We start from the raw sequence: 19,675 nt of genomic DNA, 5'->3' as shown, positions 1-19,675 counted from the left end.
TGGCGTTGCTCCAAGGACACCAGCCCGGCTCCCACTGCCAAAAAAAATCCCGACATGACAAAGGAGAGGGGAGATGGAGCATCGCTTCCTTTTGCCGCAGCCAGGTGGGAGCGGAGCTGGCCGGATGCTGACAAGTTAAAGCCTCCTCTGAGACAAGAGCGGTCCGAGAGAGGCAACCAAAAGGGGACAAGGCCACCCTGGAGGCTGGTCTTCAGAAAACGTGCTGGTGCAAGCTTTGGCCGGGTTGGACAATGCAGGGAAGTAGTCTAGCACTGCCAAAAATATATAAATGCCTACAAACATGCACGTGAAATTGGCAGATAAATAGCTCTTTACACCTCGTAGTTTCCTGTGCTCCATTTTAAGGCTGTGGCCGACTCTAAGGGAAGCCATCAACAGCACGTTGAGGAAATGCAGATGTTTGTGGGTTCTGTGGGACACAGGAGCTGCTCGCAACGGTGGGGAGCCAAGGGGGAATGGTCCTTCCCCACGGCTGCTCGTGGAGCTTGGTCATCCCCAGAGCCAGATCTCCAAAGTGCATGGTTGCAAGTGAGAAAATTCGGGCTTGAAGAAGGAAGTTTTTTTAAAGGAAAACAGTGTTAATCTTTATTTTCAATTCTCTTTGTTGTCAGGGAGGATCTTGACCCCTTTACCCACGTGTGGCGGGTCCATCATGGGACACTGAGAAAATGGCAAGGTCTGGCAGGGCTAGGAAGAAATTTTGGGGGCAGAAAAGAGAATAAAAAGAGCCCCTCTCTCTGGCTTCCAAAATAACGTTGTTGGAAACCACAGGTCGGAGGGAGATGAGAGACGGGCCTGAATGCTACACCTGACTGCAGGGAGATGTCTTCTGGGACTTGTCCTGCCCGAGATAGGCGCCCTGATTGTGATTCATCGACTAGTGGTGTAGTCAGCATTCTCCTAATTTCCTCTCCTACACCCACCTGGGTTTTACAGCATTATTGTCGCTTTTCCATGAGGAAAGTACAGACCCAGTATAGAAATGAAACTCTACAAGTTAGTGTTTCTGTTCTTGTTATATTTCTGAATTTCTTTGGCGTTGGACATTTCATTTTCATAGAATCATTAGGGTTGGAAAAGACCTCCAAGATCATCTGGTCCAACCACCCCCCTACCACCACTATCACCCACTAAAATTTTGAAAACTTTTCTCAGTCCCCAGCTTCTTTTACAACCATAGGATTTCTGGATGGGTGGCTTGGCAATTTCACTGTTTGCTTTACTCAAGATTTCGAGTATGGAGAAATGACAGACTTTCAAGGTTGGAAATGTTCATGTTTACACCTAAAAGACCAGATTTTTTGGGTGGACCTACAGATGTGTTCATGTAGGCACTGGTGACTTCTCATTTCTCCAAGGCATGGAGAAGCTGCAGTGCAGGGGAGGTGCCGAGGGTCTCCAGATTGGTTCTCAGCATCCGTTTCGAGTTCAGCACAAACCCCCAAGTCACGGTGCCCTCACACATCGCTCCCTTCGGATGTTGGTGTTGTGGCATGCCTTTGCGTAGACAGGAGGTGAGTTCACAGAATTGTAGGGGTTGGAAGGGACCTCAGGAGATCATCGGGTCCAACCCCCCTGCCAAACAAGGTTCCCTAGAGCAGGTTGCCCAGGCAGGCGTCCAGACGGACCTTGAATATCTCCAGAGAAGGAGACCCCACAACCTCCCTGGGCAGCCTGTCCCAGCGCTCCCTCACCCTCACCGGGAAGAAGTTCTTTCGCATGTTGGTGCGGAACTTCCTGGGCTCCATTTTGTGCCATTGCCCCTTGTCCTGTCCCCACAAACCACTGAAAGAGGTTGGCCAAATCCCTCTGTCTCCCACACCTCAGGTATTTGTAAACATTGCTAAGATCCCCTCTCAGTCTTCTCTTCTCCAGGCTGAACAGACCCAGGTCTCTCAGCCTCTCCTCACAGGGGAGATGCTCCAGGCCCCGTATCATCTTTATTGGACTCTTTCCAGGAGATCCCTGTCTTTTTTGTACCGGAGAGTTGTACCGGCTTGAGCTCCAGAAGGCGTGCGGCACGGCACGGCTCCTGCAAACAGCCGCTGAGTTCTGGATCTCAGCGCTTTGCTCAGTGCCTTAATATCTCCTTTTGCTTTACTTTGGGGCGAAAGCTTGAGTTTGACTCATCGGTGATGAGGGGAGGCAGGGGATGTGTATTTTAGAGTTTCACCTAGAAAATGAAGCTGTTACTCACCTGTGGCTTTCCCTACCACTGCTCGCCGCAAGGAGGTATTGCGAGGTGATGACTCGGTATAAATTAATTGTAACGCATCGATTTTGCACTTGTAAATCTGCACAAGTTCATTAGTATCGAACCAGACTGCATGAGCACCGGCTGACCAGGTACCCGGCGGTTATATGACCCATCTGCAGCCTGCAGAATCCAAAAGCAGGAGGTTGTGAGCACGTCCGAGGTGTCCCCGAGCACCGAGAACAGCCCTGGTGCGACCCACAGAGCTGCCGTGACGTTGGCCAACGGACCCAGGATTGCCACTTGCTCCTGTCTAGAAGCAGCAGCAAAACCTCTTAAGAGAGTTTCATAAGCACAGAATCACAGAATCACAGAATTGTAGGGGTTGGAAGGGACCTCAAGAGGTCAGAAGGGACCTCAAGAGGTAAGGAACCTCAAGAGATCAGAAGGGACCTCAAGAGGTCAGAAGGAACCTCAAGAGATCAATTTGATAATATCAAATTCCTGTAGGAACCCCGATTGCTAAGTTCTTTAGCGTACGATGCACGTGGAAGCTCTTCATCAGAGTCCTTCACCATCACACAAATGCACGCGGGCAGGCCCATGGGCGATGGTGGGTCGTGTGTTTTGTTTCACTTGATGCTGCTAAAAACTCTTCCTCATTTCTGGTGACATTTAACGTAACGAAGAAGTGTCCCCTTGGGTTTGAAGGAGCAGCCTCTGCAAACATGGACTTTTTTTTTTATTGACTTAATTCATTTGATAAATAGGAGGCTACCTTCAGCTTTGCTGATGAAAAGAATACAAATTCAAAATATCATTCTGGTAGTCAGTCCCCTAAAAGTTCTGCTGTGAAATTAGCCACTGGTTTGTAGAATTATGGTTTAAAAAATATTCCGGGGGAAATAATGTAGCATGAGGGTATTTTTAATATCCATTTTGCAACCATGTGAAAAAAAGGCTTCCCTTATAAAGGAACTAGCTTGGTGCATATTTGTAATTTTATAGGTGTATATTAAGTGAGTATCTCACATCTTATAAAGCTGAAGTGAAAATTAAATGGTTAACAGGTCCTCACGGTGTCCCATATGGAGCATTGATACCCCATTGATCTCTGCCTTTTCCTCTACACCGAGCTGTGCTTTGGCCATCTCTTGCCTAGGATAAGGCGCTCGCAAGAGGCATGCTGCCTCCCCCAGCCTGCTGGCCCCTTCCAGTCTCTGCTGCTCAGCCCTCCGAAAATCCACCCTGTAAGGAATGGATCCAGCCTAGAGGAAGGTCATCCTGCACAGCCGGTCCCTCCTGCAGCCTGTGTTGGGTATCGTTGGTCCCGTTGGGGTCTCATCTTTTGCAGACCCTTGTACCTTATCCCAGCTCCCCCCCCAGGAGCCTCACTGCCTGGTGCCCTCTCAGCCCCGCTCCTCTGCTCCGTCCTTGTCACTGCAAGCCCTGCAAACCCATTTCTTTTGGCAACACAGCTTTTCCCCAGCAGTCTGGGCCCCTAGGTCCAAAATCTTGCATCACAGCGACCCCGTAGAAACCGGGAGCCAGCCTTGTGCTTTTCTGAAGCATGCAAACCCATACAGACGTTGGAGAGATGAGGAAGGGTCCTTACTGTTTTATATCCCCGAGGCTTTACAATAATTTTAATGCATTCTTTGCATATAGCTTTTAAAAGGACCGTCGCCAGTAAAATATATCAGTAAAATATATGCGGTGTGTTCTTGCCCTGCTCAGAAGCAGAGCGGGGTTTTGCAGATGACGGGAGGTGGAGTGGGAGGCAGGAGCTCGGCCACAGGAGGGTTTTAGGGGGCCTGAGGAGCAAGCAGCAGGATTGCCAGCCTTCTGCGCGGGACTCTGTGCTGTGCCGGCGATGCTGATGTTGAAAAACCGTGCCAGGTTAAATACACACTCGTCACATTTCAGCTCTTTTTCGTTCCAAACGCAGGCAGCCTCAGCCAGCACGTCATTTCTCAGCTGCTGCCACTGACATCCGTGCACAGGGCAGGAGCCTGCCGCGAGTTTCGGCTCCCCCGTCACCTTGACTTCACACGGCCCCTCTCGAAGGCCACGCAGAACTTTGCAAATTTACAAAAGCAGTGTAGAAATGGGAACGAATTCCTTAAAAACGCGGGCATTGAGGCCGCGTGCTCAGTGGTTTTGAGCACTCCCTGGCTTGCAGCACCAGCGAGGGACCCGTCCATCACCCAAACCCATGGTCCGGGATGGTCCCGCTGGGACCGAGGAGTGGGCGCGTATGAAAGCAGCGGTGTGTCTGACTTGCCATAGAAAAGAGACCCTCTGCACAGAGTATTCTGCAATAGTTGTAGGAAAAAATCTGTAATTATGCAGATTTATTGCTATTTTTCCAGTTTCAAGTGCCTCAAATTAGCTCTTCCCAAGTAGATTCTGGTGTGATGAATTCGAGGCAGCTTGCGACGGTTGGCTTTTCTTGTAGCAATATTTAACAGCGTCTGAGAGATTCCTCTGGACAGCTCTTTCCTCTCCTTCTCCTCGTTTAAACCCTGGGGTTCTGCTGCTAAAACCGAGGCGTGCGGCTATTCTGAGCCACTCACTGGTGGCCTTCCTTTTCCTGAGCTCATGGATCTGCTCAGCAGCTCCCGGAGCAGGAGGAGGCTGATGCAAAATGTCTGATCTTTATTTTGCACGACACAACGCCTTTCGCTGCTCCAACTTCTGGGGGAATTTTTTTTTTCCCCCTTCCCGTTTCCATCTGAGCCCATCGCTGTAATTTGCTATTCCTGGAGGGAGCTGGCGACTCTTTTTGCAGTTTCCCAGACGTGCTGGCGGAAGGGTTGTTTTTAAGGCAGCCTCACTACCTGCGGCACGATGACTCAGTACGGGTTTGCACAGTCCCCAGCATTTGTGCAGAGAAGTCAGCCTCTGGATTTAATTCCCGAGGGGATAGTTAGGAGCGCAGCCTAAAATCCCCAAATCCTTTAAGGCCGCTGAAACAAAGTCACCAAATCTTCCCTAAATGCAATGCGACCGTCTGCCCTCCTAAAATTACGGGGCATAGAGAAACGGGAAACTTTTATTGCCTTTGGTGTGCTGGACCCGCACACGCTGCTGGGTGAAACATGAAAAAAATAGGCTTCCTTTGGGGAACAGTCAGCTCCAGACACGTGTGATAAAGGGGGAAATAAGCTGTGCCTAATTAAGTCTGGACTCTGAGGACTGCTTTTGGTCATTCGGGAGTCAGGATTGTGTGTCACAGAAATGTGAACAGCATCGGTACTTCGGCACAATTCGGGCTTGCTGAAGCCTTGCCATTGCCTGCTGCGCTTGTGGGCCCCTCCCAGCTCGGGATATTTTGTGATCCTGTGGTCCTGTGATCCCGTGATCCCGTAATTCTGTGATCCTGTGATTCTGCAATTCTGTGATCGTGGGATCGATCCGATGCTGGATTTCCAGTTGGAGCTGCTGGGCTCGTGGCATCATGAACACGCATCTCCCACCTCTGCAGTGCCCACACGTATCTGATGTATCTTAGGAGAGTTTTGCTGTGTATCTAACGTTATAAATATTTCAAGATGTGTTACTAAAATCCCTCCTGTTCTTCCGCGTGGACAGGCAGACCTTATTTCAAAAAGCCAGAGCTTTTTGTGGTCTGCTGCTGCGCTGGTTGGGCGTGATGATGGAGGGCACGCCGCTCTTCTCCTCCATGGCTCTACGATTGCCGTCCATCCAAGATTTGCCGAGTTTCCCCATTTATCCACCTAAAATACTGCCCCTGGGTGATACCACGCGAGCCTTGGGATTTTTCAAACAAGCCCGATTGCTTCCCCGTGTCGAAAACAAGCAAAAGAGGAGCTGCCACAGATTTATCTCATCTGCTTGAGCAAACAAGAGAATGCACCTCAACCATAAAATGTAATCTCCTTAATTAGCTGTAATTGGTTTTCCAAGTTGGACTATGATAGAAATCATTGTTTTATGGCAAGCAAATGAAAACCGGGCTTTACTGAAACATCCCTGGGCTGTCACCCCTCGGCTGTGGTTTTTAATAAGTTTGTCGTTTCTTCTGGGCAGAAGCCTGCTTGTAGGGAATAAAATATTTACGAGACGGGGCGAGGGATTTTTGTTTGCTTTTTCTGTTTCTTGTAAAGCTTTTTTGAAGAGTGGCTCTGCTGGAGCAGCTGGTGCAAAAACGTAAATCTAATTAAAACGTTTGCTGAAATGAGTTTCCGTTTTAGGAGAGGGATTATAGGCAGGAGCGTGGTTTCATACATTTCTTTAGGAAGTAATGGGATTGAAAAATTCATTTTGTGAAACAAGAGGGGTAGATCCTGCAAAACCACGCCATCTCCGTGCCGTTGCTCGTCCTGCCTTGCTGTCAGGGGCTGTTCTGGGCTGCTGGTGGCTTTTTTGGGGCTCCAGGACAAGGCCCTTGGCCTTGGATAATAGAGAATTTGGGGTAAGTGGCCTTTGTGGCGTCACCATATTTCTCCTTTCTCTTGGAGAGAACTTTTGCACTTCCTAGCTGGTGAAATCAAGCTTTATTTTCGCTAGAGCCTTTTTTTTTTTAAACACCGAGGTGGAGTTTTGCCAGTTCAAATATTGCATATCCTCAGCTTCGCCCAAGCGCAATTTAAATCTAATCTCCTGGCCCAAATACGTGTGAGAGACCCATTAAGCCTTTTAACACCCAAAAACTGGTTTTGTTAATATTCCGTGTGTGCTCCATCTGCTGCTCTGTTTGTCGAAAGCTGATGTATTTGGGAGCAATTCGCTCGGTTGGTCTACGTCCAAAATGTCCAAAATACCATATGGACATTTTAAAGCGAATTAGCATTGAAAAATTAAACATCTAACTTAAGGGTGCTGTGAACCCTAAACCTGTGGCCTTCCTGAGTTTAACTCAAGCTCGGCATGTTCTTGCAGTCTTAAAATATTTTAGCTTTTATCGGGGTAACCGTAGCGAGGGAACATTTCCAGCGGGTATGGCAGCAGGCTGACGGCGTCAAGCGTCCCCGCAGTCTGAGGATGTGCCTGGTCGCTGTCGCCTGGATGTTTTTACTGAATTTTCTACTGGAATGGCTTTGGGAGAAAGTACTTGCACCCTCGTTAGTGCTCCTGGATCTCCGTGCCTTGATGGTGCTGCTCGGCACTGCGAGAGTGGCGTCTGCGCACAGAGCCGGGCCCGTCCTTTGGCCACGGAGAACTGGCTTTTTTGGGTAATAATCTGTTTCCGTAACATTATAATTGCCTATTACTAGAATTAATTGAAATAGCAGGTTCGGTGTCCCCAAAGGTCTCGTGTAAGGGTTTAAATCCAGACTAGCTGCAGCGGAGTCGGGAGGGAGATGCCAGTGTCAGAGGAGAGTGTGGGCCGCGGAAAGCGGCGCGAGGAAGCGCGAGGCTGCTCTTGCATTAGGAGAGGCTCGATTACGGGGCAGCTCTTGTGGCGTTCACCCCTGCGTCGTGCCCTGAGGATGCCCAGGGGACACAGAAGCAGCTGGGGAGCTGGAGCTGGGCAGCACGCCCGGAATACCGCTTATAAGGTAGGTCCCACACCAGCAAATTAAATTAAAGCATCTCGAGGAAGAAGAACTAAAAGTAATGCATGGGCAGGGTAAGGAGCTTTCTGCCATCGCTCCTCTTTGCTGCAGATCCTGGAAGGTTACCGATGATGGAGCAAAGCCTGGTGGATGCTCCTTCTGCTTCTGGGCAGGAGTTACTCGGCGTTCAGCTCTGCCGATGGACGAGGCGCCGGTCCCACGGCGTCTGCACGTGTTTGCAGCCACGTATCCTCCTGCGCAACTCTCTGCAGAAAATATTCAAACTGTGTGCTGGAAAACTGCATTTCTGTAAGAAAACCGCGTCCTGTAATGCTTCAAGGGCTGGGGAGCAAAGCAGGGGGGCAGTCCTGTGCCAAACAGCCTGGGCAGGGTTGTGCTTGTCCTCTGCTCGCTCTCCATTCCCGGGCGGCTCGCGGCGAGCTGGCTCCTCTCTCGTCGTCTGCTCGTCGGCATCCCTGGCTGTGAACTGGGGCACCCCCTGCTTTCTCCAGTCTTTTAAATCATTTCTTCACACTGCGCATTGGCGGGGACAGACCTGTTTCTGACACTTCTGCAGGTATCCAGCGCGCGAGAGGCCCCTTCCAGATGCTGCTGTCATAGAAACCAGGAGTATTTTGGACCCAGCTGCAGTAAACACCGAAGGGGCAGGTCAGAACAAAGGAGCGGCGGCAGGAATGGCACACGAGCATGAATTTCCATCAGGTGCACATGGGAACCTGTTCCCTTCTCACTGCCGGCAGCGCAGAGGTGTCACGTACGCCGCACCTGGAACAAAATGCCAAGACCCCAAATTCATTTTTTTTCCCCTCGGTGCTGCGGCGTGGAAGCGTCAACGGGAAGGGAGGTGAGCGGAGCTGAGACGGGTGCGATGGAAATCGGCCAGATGGACAGCTGCAGTTTGGAAAACACAAAGGGCTGTTTTCTGAGCAGTTATTAGAGATACCCAGTCGGTAACCTATAACTCGAGGGCGCGGAGAGCGTCGGCTTGCTCTCAGCCAGAGAGACGTGCCTGGCTGCATTTACATTACAAACTACTCCAGAAAGAGCCTACCAGAAATCCTCCTTTCCACCCCATCCAGAGTTGCCATAGAAACTCTGCTGCCTGCCTGCCGGAGCAGAAGGGGACCGGGGAGCTCCTGCTTAAGAAAGCTCGGCTCTCCTGCCCTGCCTGGGATCGCAGGGGGACGGGGAATGAATTATTGAGCCGCATTTGCACTTCTGTAGCGCCGCGCGCGGAACCGGAGCGACTTGCGGGCGGCGATGGGCTGAGAGCAGAGGAGGGATGTCTCGGGGGGCAGCTCTCTGCATCCCCCCAGAAGGATGCTCTCCGCACCTCGGCGAGGGAAGGATCCCAAGGAGGATCCAGTGCTTAAAATTCACCTCTGTGGAGCCTTCTCTGCGTCAGCCCCTCACCAAACCTCCACGTGGAAAAGCAGGAGCGGATCGTCACGTCCCCGTCTTTCTCTTCTTGTGCGTCTCCCCGGATCTCAGTTTACTGCAGCTTTTTCCCCTCCCAGCATCTGTCTGCCCTGTTGGTCTCTGCATGGCTGCGAGCCGCCCAACTGCAAGGCAGGGTCTGGGAAACAGCGTCCCTAGCCTGGGACAGGGGACAGCACGAAGGGACAGAGTGGGATGCCTTAGGAAGGACAGATGGGCTCTTTCCCCTCAGACAAAGAAATACATATTCAGTACTGAGCACGTTAAGTAATTATTCCATTAAAGATACATGAATCGAGCTCGCTCCAGCTCGCTGTCCCTGGACCACGTTGCATCTGTAAGCCAGCGAGAGCAAAAGGCTCCTTCTGCTGGTGATGTAAGCAGATTTGACTCTGAATACACATGGGAAGCTGAGTTTTTCAGAAAAAAAAAGGCAACCCAGTCGCTTTTCTGACCGTAACCTGACTTTAATTTGTCAGGCTGGATTTGTTCAACTGCCGCCTCCGAAGCTCTGCTGTGGCAGCCCGTCACCTGCCATGCACTCACACTGACCTTCCAAATGTTACAGCGGCCCTGGAAAATGTTTTCCACGATATTCAGGAAAAGACAGATGAAGAAGCCTCCGGACAGGATGAAAAACGAGCTTCTTATAGTCACTGTCAGCAGGAAGAGGAGCAGTTCCTCCCTTTCCGTCTTTAAATCTAAGGTATTGGCTGAGTTAAGGGCCCGATGCAGTTGTTATGCTTCACCCTCATTACTCTGCAGAAAAGCAAAACGTACTCCTTTGAAGTAATGATTTTTATAGCAGAGTAAGGAGGCAAGAAGTAGGCCAGCCTTGGGGCAATGCGTGCCAGTGCCTCAGGAACCTGCTGCAGCTCTCCAAGCACCGCAGGAGGGAGGCTGCGTCCCCAAAGGGGTCAGCGAGGACCCTCTGCAAGGATTTGCAAAGAAACTAAATGTTATGGAAGGAGCGGGAAAGGCCTTTCCAGGATAAGAGATGTATTAAATGATAAAAAGAAGGGGTGGGAGTAAATAGCAGGCTTTTCTGGTGCAGGGGGCTGAGCTCTCCATTCCCTCTCAGGAGCAGGGTCCTGGACAAGCCAGCGCTATGGAAATGCCAACTCGGTGCTCAGCACCTGTCCAGAAAAGCACATACCACATGGAAGGCTGAAACCAGGAAAGGAGCTGAGGAGCAGGGTGCCAGTACAGCTCTGGGCTCGGGGCAGGTCTGTCCCCCAGCTCAGAAAGGTGGGAGAGGGTCAGAGAAGGACATCGAGGCCACCTGGGGGTCTGGGAGGGCTTCCAGGCAAGGAGCAACGGAGCAGCCCGAACAGCCTCAGCCTGAGAAAGCCGTGATTATGAGAGGTGAGCAGAGTCATGGGTGACATGGTTGATGAAAATAAGTCACTCTGCACATCTGTGCTAAAAGAACTGGGAGGCATCACATGAAGGAGCGTGACTGCAACAAACCAGAGAGGCAGCTTCTTCAACAGCGAGTTGGGCTGGGCAGGTCCAAGGCTGAAAGCTTACATAATTCAAGGGACGACTTGACAAGACCATGGAAGAAAAGTCCGCTGAGAGATAAATAAATAATAAATAATAATAAATAGATGCAGTGGAAACCTTATCTATCACGGGAACTCCCCAAGCTGGCAAATGTGTGGAGTTGGGGAGTGCATTGGAGGGAATCATAAGCATTTTATCTTTCTTAATCTCCTCCCCAGGCATCCTAGGCATAGTTTTGGCTACTGTCAAGGGCAGGATACTGGATGAGAGAGACCTTTAGTTTCCTGTACAGCTGCTCATGCGTGTTGTGTCCCGATCTCTACAGCCTGTGCCTCGCATGAGTAGGAATTTACTGTGCCTTGGGACAGGGCATGTGTTGCCCTCCATTTGCTTTTTGTGGTATTTTGACGGAGAGGTTAGGGGGTGCTGGGCATCAGGTAAGCCACCGGTTTGGGAATTTGGGTCCTGACTCAAATTCTGGTATGGACACTTGATGGAGAAAATGCCTCCATTGGCATGAGTCTTCATGGCCATATCTAGAAAAAGGTGCTATTTGCCTCTTACACCCCCAAATTTAGCTTTACGCTTTTCACCTTGGCCACTAAACCGTGACACTTTATCGGTAGCATCCTCCCTACAGCAGCTCGCCTGCGGCCGATCGCATCCCGAGGCAGCAGCGCTGCAGGCCGAGGCTGGGCACGGCCTGGCCCGTGGCAGCATGACGAAGCCTTAGCTCCAACAGCTCCGGCCTCGTTAGTCTTCCCAGCTTGGCTCTGGACAGGCAAATTGGGGGGTTCCCCATCGCTTCCTGGCGTTTGCACAGGCTTACAGCAAGCTGGTTGTCGCCATGACTGGGATTCCTTTGAGGAAGAACGAAAGTCCAGAAATTATTATTCCTCTGGTCATATCTTAGGGGGAACAGGAGGAATAGAAGGGCTCCGAAGCTGGGGAAGGGCCTGGGACACAAGTCCTGTGAGGAGCGGCTGAGGGACCTGGGGGGGTTTGGGCTGGAGAAGAGGAGGCTCAGGGCAGGCCTTGTTGCTCTCTGCAACTGCCTGAAAGGAAGGGGTGGGGAGCTGGGGGTCGGCCTCTGCTCACAGGTAACCAGGGATAGGACCAGAGGGAACGGCCTCAAGTTGTGCCAGGGGAGGTTCGGGTTGGAAATGAGGAGACATTTCTTCTCAGCAAGAGCGGTCAGGCGTTGGGACGGGTTGCCCAGGGAGGTGGTGGAGTCCCTGTCCATGGGGGTGTTCAAGGCAAGGTTGGACGTGGTGCTTGGGGACATGGTTTGGTGGGGGACAGTGGTGGTAGGGGGGTGGTTGGACCAGGTGATCTTGGAGGGCTTTATAACTTACGTGAGTCCTTCCAGCCAGCAGTGTCCCTGGGGAACATTATCGGATAAGGCACAACCAACGCTGGCTCTCCTGACACGAGGCCTGGGCTGCAGGGCCTGGGACACAGCCGTATGGGGTCAGACTAAAGGGCTCTCGTCCAGCATCCTGCCCCTGACAGTGGCCATTATGGTCTGGGGTTTAAAAACCCACTGCAATGTCTTTGTTATGGAGGGCTCACGCTTTCTTTGGAGCAACAAACATTTGTGTTTTATCCTTAGTGGCCGTTCGTATCTTGCCTTGGATTAGTCAAACAGAGAACGAAGTAAATAATGGCAGGGAGCATTAATATCGCCTGACCTAAGCAGTTTTCTACAACTTCTTTTCCACGGAGACTTGTCTAAACACAGGGGGGCTGTGACACATCTCTCTTGCCCAGGAGTTACAGTGATTGACAGTCTGTCAAGTTCTGTCGCTGTGCTTTATTTATAGGATGTGACTTAAATCCTCAAACTTTCTTGCTAATATTTTCAGACAGTTGCTGCCGGTTTTCAAGATGAGTTTTCCTCATGCAAATGCTTCCTGAACCCAGGCGGCTGCAGTGGGGCCTGGGAGGTTTCTGGATGTTGCTTCATCTTTTGGTCATGGGTGGGATGCAAAACCGAGGGGAACGGTCATAAAAAGAAAATATTTTTAATATGTTTTTATTAAAAAGAAAATATTTTTATGACTATGTTTTATGGTCATAAAAAGAAAATATTTTTGCCAGATTCGTGTAGTTTTTCCTTTTTTTTTCTTTTTTTCTTGCATGGGGACGTCAGGTGTATACTGCAAGCTGCAGAAGTACACTTGTGCTACCTGTGATGCCTGCAGAGCGTCTGCCCAGGCGGTCTCCGAGTGCTGTGCTTACTACGTAAGAAAAACTCCTTCAGAGGACTTGCACACAGGTCGCCACCATCCTTTGGGTCACGTTGTTAGACAAACTGTGTAATAAAAAACGTGGGGCTGGGTGAGCGGCTCCGCGGGGCCCTGCTGGGTTCCCCCCCATCGCTGCCTCTCTGCCGGTGACAGAGATGTGGCTGTCCTACAGCTCGTCACCAGGTCCCCCATTAGCATGAAAGCACAACACGAATGCACAAGGGCAACCCTTGAGCAGCAGCTATAATAAATTACCCCACCGAAATGTAGCATTTAATTAAAGTTCTTTAATTTTCGTAGGATCAGATGGCATCACCGACAGCCTCAGCAGTAACGAGGATGCGATGCGGTTCTCCAGCTCTGTGATAATGCATCCCATACAGAATTTCACACGGTTTGTGATCACTGGTCTGTACTGATAGCAGTGTTTTACACCAGGAACCACCACCAGAAATCCTGCCAGTGCATTGACATTCCCCATGACGAGTGGCTCTGCATGGCCATGGATAGCAAGCAAGAAATAAGTGATGCTTATATAAAAAAAAAGGATGTATCGGCTGGAAATAGAACAGAAAAAAAAAGGTCTGCAGGAAAGTGAGCAGGTCGTCAAATGCTAGAGATAATCTTTTTTAAAACGGTTGCCGTGCCTGGCAAATGTATGTTCGTTTGACTGCTCTGCTCCTGGTCTGATGAGGCTTGAAACAGTAATAAGGGGGTGGCACTTTTTCACGGGAATGAATGTATTTATTATCCTCAGAGACTTGAGCAATGCTGGATTCTCAACCATCCATTAACTTGCTCTTCAGAACGGTTCCACCCTTGCTTTCAGCTTTTCCTCTATTTTTACATCCAGTTAGCACGAGTGGGCTGGAGTAGTTCCACGGCAGGGCGCTGAGTGATGGGGCAGCGGGAGGAACGGGGGAAGCTCCGTGCCGTGCGAAACATGCCCAGGGCTCTCTGCCGTGATGCTCGTCCTTCACCGTGCCCGACATTTGGGTAGAGCTTGCCCCAGAAACTCGTGCAATCGCTCTGCCTCTGCGGGTTTAGGGAAGGAGAAGGTCGTGCTGTCCTTCTGATTGTGTGTTGTCAAAAAGGGCATCCCCTAGATTCGTGTCATTTAATAGGTTAGGTGTAAAAGGGAGTAGAAATTGGTTTAGTGGGGCTTCAGCTCTGCCCTCCTAAGGTGGGGACTGACTCTGGACTTAGCTTTGATTTGGAAAACCCTGTAAATCATGGAATGTACATTTTGAGCTACGGTACAGCACATTTGCCTTTCAAAATGCAAGAGGCCAAACTGAGCTCGGGGGTAAGTGAAATCTAATGGATGAGACACGTCTTGATGTTTTAGTGTTGAGTTTGACCCGAGTTCCAGCTGAAGGATGGTAACATCTTAAAACGCTCTGCCAGTCTCACACGCAGCCATTTGGTCATCTCTGTAGCATCCTAAGAGCCCCGAGCCACTTGTGACAAAGGGCTCTCTGCCAGGAAATCGGGGACTGAGCTGTGCCAGGGCTGCTGCACACCTGGTGCCTTAGGTGGGCTAAATCCTGAGCGATCATCCCTGTGTTTCAAACGGTTCCCATCAAGCAGGGGAACCGTGTAAGAAGCAGGTGCTGCTCGGAAATCACCTCCCTGCCTGCCATTGCCCCAGGGACATCGCAGACGGCAGGAGGGTGCGCAGCCCAGCGCGAGCTCCGCGGAGAGGAACGGCGTCCTTCCAGGCAGGGGAAGCTCACGGAACGGGAGAACAAAGTTTGTTTAAACCTCTGCTGCACGTCGCTGCCAGAACGCCCTAGCTCTTCATCTCTAGAGGCTTGGTTTCCAACACAGGATTAGTTCCCAGATGTCCTCACTGGATCTTTTCTCCCAATCATCGCATAATTGGGCGCATTCTCTCTGCTGTCATTGCTACCGGCAATCAGCGCTCAAGAGCGTTGCTGCAAGTCTGCCGGAGGATTTGGCGGAGCTGCGTCGGGAAGCCGCCGTGGTGTCTGCTCTCTAATTTCTCGACTCCGCGGCAATTTCTCAAGTACCAAATTTACATGTTCATCGCACAAAACACGACTTCTGGCAGGGATAAACTCCCCGTCAGGCTGAAGAGAATGGATTTACAGCAGCGCGAAGATGTGAAGCCGCTCACGTTTCCGCAGAAGGCTACTCGTATATAATATTTCTGAAGAGGTTCTGAGGTCTAGGCCATGAAGAATGAGACACGATGGGTGGACTTAAAATATCAACGTATTTCACAGGTGGAAATATTTTGCCTTAATATGGCTGACCTGAAGAGGTGGTCATAAAGACAAAATGTTCCTGGACCTATTGCAGTTTAAACGCGATCACTCAGCGGGAACAAGTTGGCAGAAAGTGTTTAGGGTTTTAAAAGGGAGAGGTAATATAATGGCCCCTGAATTTATCTGTCTCGGAACAGTGAATTACACATTACAGACAGTTTTGCGTGGCTGCCTGGGTTTTTCGTCCCTTGAATGTTGGTCGTTAATTGGCTCTTGAGATAGCACAGCGAGTGTCTGAACGGCAGCTCGCCGGGGTCCTTGGTGACAGTGGTTCGATGGGTCGAAGCGCGGTTTTATACAGCGCCTTGTCCTGTGCCCAGATAAGGGCCTTTGTTATCTGTCCCTGTAAAAATCCTGGCGATACAGCTGCCATTAGGAGCGTATCGCTGCTCGAGGATCGCTAGGAAGAGGGGCGAAGGGGAATATTTTGTCTTGTAAATTAATTTGGGCTGCTTGTAGCAATTTAAGCCATAATCAGATAACGGCCAACAGAATCTATTCTCGAGAAATTAAACGGCACATTTTGGAAATCAGCATTGTAAGTGACAATTAATTCAGCCGATCGTCAGCGGGAGGCTGAAACAAGGACCTGGCTCTCCGGGCTCCCTAGCCGAAGAGAAGCAAACTACGTTTCCTTTCTTTTCCGAGAGTACGTGAGTACATCTTGGGGAGAGCTGGCACTAGTATGGCTGGGACGTTATTTGGGCGCTCCCAACAGTTTGGCTTCTGATCTGCAGCTGCAGGCTGACCTGTACGCCGCATGGCACTGAGGTGGGTGCACCGCATGGGTGCTGCTGGCAGATGCCAAACCCTGGCTGCACAGGCGAGATTTGGGCTGCTGAGAAACCACCCAGGTCCAGTTAAAAATGACTTTGGTACGAGACAGCCAGACCTGCTCAGCGTAACAGGCTCTGATCATCTTAGTGGTTCCTTTTTTAATTAGCCTGAAGTGTTTCCTCCATCAGTTTTTAATGTCTGTGGCAGCTGAGCTTGCCCCCACCTTTGGTTGTATTGTTTTAATATTAATTAATAATATATTTGTTTTAATACCAATTAATTAATATGCAATATTCTTCAGTATTTTGAGCGCGTTGCGTGATTTTCCTCCCGTAGCTTGTGTGTCCTCATCGAGGCTAGACGGAGCCACCAGGGGTGGGACCAGCGGGACGCCAGGGTCCCTTCCACCCTCATGGTGACACGGTTAGAGGCGTCAGCGAGATGCCGTTTGGTAGGGGCGAGGGGAAATGTGACCAAAAGTGGCCAAATCCCCGCTCGCTGCCACCTGAAGCCTGCGGAGGCAGCCTCGCAGCCTGGCCGAGGTGCCGGTTAACCTCAGGCAGAGCTCCTCCGTTAAGTGGTGTCGTACCCCGTGCCGATGCTGCCTGTAACTCTTTAATCCTTCCCACCCTGCCACCGTCACACAGGTTTGCCTTTCCTCCTTCGCCTGCTGCCTTCCCTGCTCTCTCTCCTCTCCCCTCTCCCCAGCAGCCCATCCCTTTGGCCGTACCGATGCGCACTACTGACGTGCGCAACTGCAGCGGTCGCGGGGGAACCGCTGCCAGTAGGGGATAAACCATCCCAGAAGGCTGCCAGGATGGAAAGAGCTGTCCTAAAACCCCCTCCAAACGCGTCTTGTAGCGTGCAGAAGTGGCCTGCGGTGAGCTCGTGTCTCTGGTTGCGAGCACATCTGTCTCGCGTGTAGGCAGCGAAACACGGAGCTGGAAATAAATACAAGCGGACTGCTTTGCTAGGACTGTTCTCAGTGTAATCACAAAGGGGCCTGGGCTGAACAAAGCTGTTGCTTAAAAACATTCGCAGGTTCTGCGAGCCACACTTTTCTGATTTATTCCCTGAACTCCTTTCCGAGCACGTTTCCTGAAGGTGTGCACCTTAAAAAGGGAGAGGCTGGCTCGGGCTTGCAGCCTCAAAGCCATGAATCAAAAGCGGCGTTGCACCGAGGACAGAGCAGAGCTGGAAGTAATCTTACAGAAACATTTAGAAATACATGAAAAATTAAAGGCGGCTTTAAAAAGCGTTCTTGTTGCAGCCCTTCGCTCTGCACAGCCGGTTATTGCATCGTAATTTTTACACTAGTTCAGCCGGTGCTGCTCAGCGCCGTAGTGCTGCATGTTCTCCTCGGGGAGAACATTAAATGAGTGCTGGGTTTCCTGCTCCTATTGATTGTGGAGCTGATATTAAATTAAAATAAAGCAAGGAAACAACTTTTGATTTCTTCTTTGAGGAATCTAATAAATTCTGTTCGATATGTTTTCATCCAATTTTCTTCGCTCCTGCATCGCTGCTGTGATGGGGCCCCAAGCCCCAGCAGAGCCGGGGTCCCATCGCATGCAGATCTGTACCAGTATGAAACAAAGGATATTTTCTGTCCCTGACCTTTTCATATCTCCAGCTGCAGCCTCTGGCAGGAATCCCGTGAAGATCATCAACACCAAGCCAGCGGTTTCCCCCTCTGTGCTGCTGTTTTTGCGGATTGAAGGTGACGAGACGAGGCAGACGTGGCAGGGTCACCAGCAGGGGCTTAGGGTGGCCGCGGGGCAATCAGAGCAGGATGCGGCCACTTCGGCATCGCCACCGCTCCCGAACCCCGGTCACTGGAGCCGGGGCTTCGTCGTGGGAGCTGCAGCTGTGGCTTTCCTGAGGATGTTGGCTTGTGGTCGCTTTGGGGATGAAGAGGAGCCAACAAACATAAATCGTGACGGCTTGAAAAGCAGTAGGCAAATACGAGATAAAAATGTCCCGTGTATTTTTAAACCTAGCGATTTTTGAGCTCTGGGAGCTCGCAAGCACGCTTCCCCTTGCCCAAATTGCCACAGTTGTGCTATTTTCTTGTATTTCGGTATGTCCAAAAAAAGGAGCAAATCACGCTCATTTCCCTACCCTCATTATGGAAAGGAGAGGTGTTGTGCTGGAGGTGAGCACGTGGCAAAGGTTTTGGGGTCAGTGTGGAAGGCAGAGCAGAGCTGAGCCTGCTGCAGCTTTTCACATGTGAACCTCTTAAAGCTCCCTCGGTAGAAATGGCGTTTATCTGAGATGAAATTATTCTGAAAATGCCCATAACTTTCTTTCAAAACAAGGAAAATAAGCAAGAGGCAGCCCTGCTGGGCAGAAGTTAAACCCCGAAGAGAGAAAGGAGACGTGTAAATACACGGTTGTCTCCGTCTGCCTGAAATAACCACGCGGTCTTTGAATAATTGGCTGTATGGAAAAGATTACCCAAAGCCACAGCTTTCCTGTGCAGGCCCCTCCCCAGGCCCCTGAAGGAACATGGTCTGATTTATTTCAGGCTGGTTTTGCACGTATAAACCTCATGTTGAACATGTTGGTTCGTGGGTTCCTCCTGTGCGATTCGGGACCTATTTTGGGGATAAACTGTCAAGAAAAGAGTAAAGGGATTGGTTCCCCATGCAGCTGTTGCTCATCATCGATGTACCATCCACAAACTACGAGTGAGGCACTTCTGAGATGTGTGGGGAGGCAAAAACCCAGTGGCTGCGGTCTCCAGCAGCCGCCGGGACGTGGGGCTGGGCGAGCGGCTCCGCGGGGCCCTGCTGGGGCAGGGGGCGAGCAGCGGCACCCAGGGGTGCCCCCAGCCTCAGCCGAGCTGTGGGGCTGCAGATGGCTGTTGTGCAGTTGAGGGAATAATATGGAAAATACGCCTGGTCAGGAGGCAAAGAAGGACTGCTGAGGTCGGGCTGGCCACAGGAGGACCCTGGGGCAGTGAGCGCAATGCAGAAAGCAGTGGTTATCCTCCAAGGAAGCAGAGGGCGGGCAGGGATATTTCTGATTTAATATCTTCATCATTAATGCTCTGCTTGCAATCACTGGATCTGCAAATAACTTTCCGAGGAGCTTCCTGATTGCTAAAAGGCTGTATATTCCCGAGTACGTTGACAACGTAGTTTTATGTAGTCTAAAAAAAATCTGTTGCACTGCTGCTTATCCAGCATTAACCACAGCAATTTTTAATTAACCTGATTTAGAAGCCAAATATATCACTGATGAAAATGAGAGGGTAGAACACACAGTCATTTATTCCAGTACAGTGGTCATGATTGTTGAATTAGATTTATTTAAATGAACTTCAAAATTTTGCTGCAGTAGTCGGCTGCGTGCCGGGTGCCGGGTTTGGAAACCTGCGTCTGGTCGCGTAACAGCGCGCTGGGGGCATGGGAGGCGGGGGAGAGATTGCGGCGTGTTTGTCTTGCTGTTGGGAAAGAGGGAGGAAAGATCCTTTCTGGCTTGTATTTAATAAAGCAAAAAAGATGGGGTGTGAATTGTTTGCTAATTACTTCTTCCCAGTCTTTGCTGGCAACCAACAGCCAGTGGAAGGATGTTGGAGGTTCACGTTGTCTGCTGTCGAACTGGTGCTGCCTTGGAAATAGAATAAAATAGAAGAGAAGGGAGAAGGAGAAG

At 50.6% G+C, this 19,675-nt stretch overlaps 1 protein-coding gene and 1 long non-coding RNA gene across 14 annotated transcripts in view; both read left to right on the top strand.

Moving 5' to 3' along the window:
• FAM168A (family with sequence similarity 168 member A) overlaps positions 1-19,675 on the top strand; it is a 178,579-nt gene that overhangs the window by 136,961 nt on the left and 21,943 nt on the right. The window lies entirely within an intron of this gene.
• The window catches only part of LOC310892786, a 61,219-nt gene extending 41,544 nt beyond the window's left edge, over positions 1-19,675 (top strand). Inside the window, exon 3 of the long non-coding RNA XR_014578412.1 lies at positions 1-19,675. This exon is cut by the window's left edge and continues 9,369 nt beyond it. This is a non-coding gene — a long non-coding RNA (uncharacterized lncRNA).

This window comes from Anser anser (genome assembly GCF_964211835.1).
Source record: "Anser anser genome assembly, chromosome: 1".
Lineage (NCBI taxonomy): Eukaryota > Metazoa > Chordata > Aves > Anseriformes > Anatidae > Anser > Anser anser.
The sequence above is the reverse complement of the archived record's forward strand: the minus strand, read 5'-3'. Positions and strand labels throughout refer to the sequence as shown.